This window comes from Eublepharis macularius, chromosome 1 (assembly GCF_028583425.1).
Source record: "Eublepharis macularius isolate TG4126 chromosome 1, MPM_Emac_v1.0, whole genome shotgun sequence".
NCBI lineage: Eukaryota > Metazoa > Chordata > Lepidosauria > Squamata > Eublepharidae > Eublepharis > Eublepharis macularius.
In genome coordinates, this window is record NC_072790.1 from 232758092 (window position 1) to 232760495 (window position 2404).

Here is a 2404-nt window from a genome sequence, read left to right on the forward strand (position 1 = left end):
GATTTGATTCCAGTAGTACCTTCCATATTTCTAAGGGAGCTCTGATTCTCAAAGCTTACATCCTGAATATCTTGTCGGTCTTTAAGGTATCACTGGACTCCAGTCCTTCTGTTCTAGTACAGACCAACACTGGTACTCACTAAAACTATCCATGTACTAGTGAATCTCTGAGTACCTGCTCAGTATAGGAGCTAGGATACTGAGCTGCAAATCGGGAAGACTCCTATTTGAATGGTCTCTACTCACTAGGTGATAGGCAAGTTATTTGCTCTCCGTTTTAGCCACTCCCTCTGCAGTACGGGACTACTAATACTAACCTACCTACAGGACTGTTGTGAGGATTGCACTAAGATGTGCCTTGAACATTAAAACGTGTCGTATAAATGATAAAGTGGAGAAGATCCAGAGGAGTTAGCCGTGTTAGTCTGTAGTTGCAAAACAGTAAAGAGTCCAGTAGCACCTTTAAGACTAACCAACTTATTTGTAGCATAAGCTTTCGAGAACCACAGCTCTCTTCGTCAGATGCATTCGTCATGCATCTGACGAAGAGAGCTGTGGTTCTCGAAAGCTTGTGCTACAAATAAGGGTAAGTCTTAAAAGATGCTACTGGACTCTTCACTAAAGCGGGGAAGGAAGGTCATGCTACAGAGGAAGGCTATTGTCTTCAGTAAAGGAAACTTCAGGCTCTTACGGAGCTTAGATGTGTTGAGGACCAAGGAACTTCCATAGTCAGAGGAAGTATACCTGCGGAAGTGTCCGGCTGGTGTTAGAACGACAGATGGATACTCTTGCGCTCTGGTCACATCATGGTGAAAGGAATTCCTCTGGGTAGTCATGTGCTGTCTTGAGAACTGGGAGGGATAGAAATGTACTAAATAAATAATTGTGATCTGTGTTAGCAGTTGTGAGTATAGAAACAGCCAGTGCGGTTTAGGGATTGGAATATCAGACTAGGATCTGAGAGATCCAGGTTGGATCCCCCACTTTGCCATGGAAGCCGGCTGGGTGACTTTGGACCAGTCACATTCACACACCTCACAGAGTTGTTACCATGACAAAATAGAGAGGAGAGAAATACTGAAAGCCACTTTGGGTCTTCAGTGGGGAGAAAAGCCAGGTATACATTTTTAAAAACAACAACTGGGGGCCATCAGTGCTAGGGTTGCCAACAGGCCTGGAGAAAAACGTCCTGTCCCTTTAAGAGACCTTTAAAGGGTGTTATTTGCCACGTGATGTTATTTACCTCTCTCTCTCCTGAAAAGCTTCAGCTGCCCATTTCCACACATTAAGCCTATATTAAAGGGACAGAACCTTTTTCTCCAGGTCTGTTGGCAACCCTACCCATACCCCTCTGCTGACAGACTATTTATAATTATGGAGTTTCCATCCGCTTCTATGACAAAATGACTCAGAAAGGAGGGCTGTACTGTAAGAAGGTGGTCTCAAAGAAATGCATTAGTAAAGGAAGAAGGATTATCAATTTTACTACTATGTACTGTCTGTTGCCCTAAGTACGATCCTACTGAATTATTCCTGTGTTGTTTAATGTGGATAGCCGTGTTGGTCTGCAGCCGAAGAGCGGGATCTGAGTCCAATAGCACCTTAAAGAACAAGTAGATTTCCAAGGTATGAGCTTTCGAAGTGCTTATGCTGATCCAGCAGTTCTTCAACTCTGTATTGGATACTTTAGGTGGGTAGCCATGATGGTCTGCAGTAGAACAGCAGGATTTGAGTCCCATGGTACCTTAGAGACGAACAAGATTTTCAGAGTATAAACTTTCGAGAGTCTCCCTTCTTCAGACACCGCTTCTTCAGGTGTCTGAAGAAGGGACCTCTGACTTTCGAAAGAATACACTCTAAAAATCTTACTGGTGTCTAATCTAAGGTGCCACTGGACCTAAATCCTGCGACTCTGTATTATATTCCTGCTGGTTTTAAATCTTTGCACATTTGTCTTATTACATTGTTTATTTTTTGAAACGCACTGTACTGACTCGCACTGTGTAATTCGCCTTGAATCTCAGCGAGAAAGGCGGACTATAAAGAACGTAAATACATTCCTGACCCTTTTTTCTATAACAGTGGAAAAACTTCTATTCAGCCCTTGAAGATGAAAAAAAATAAAAGATGAAAGAGACTATTTTCAAAAGCTGCGTTTAGAAGGGGATCAAAGGAAACGATCCTGGAAATTCAGGCCACGGGCTGCATTCGCGCGCTCGTTCCCTTTTTTTTAATAGGAAAACTTTTTTTGCTCCTTAAGAACGTTGAGTGTTTTTTTATCCTGACGTGAGCCAATCAGAAGCCGAGGAGTTGGGAGGGGGCGAGAACCTGGCTCCACGTGACCCTTTCAAACCCGTCCCCTTTGTCTAAACTGCTGTTTTCTTCTTGTCCGGGAGCGCTTCGA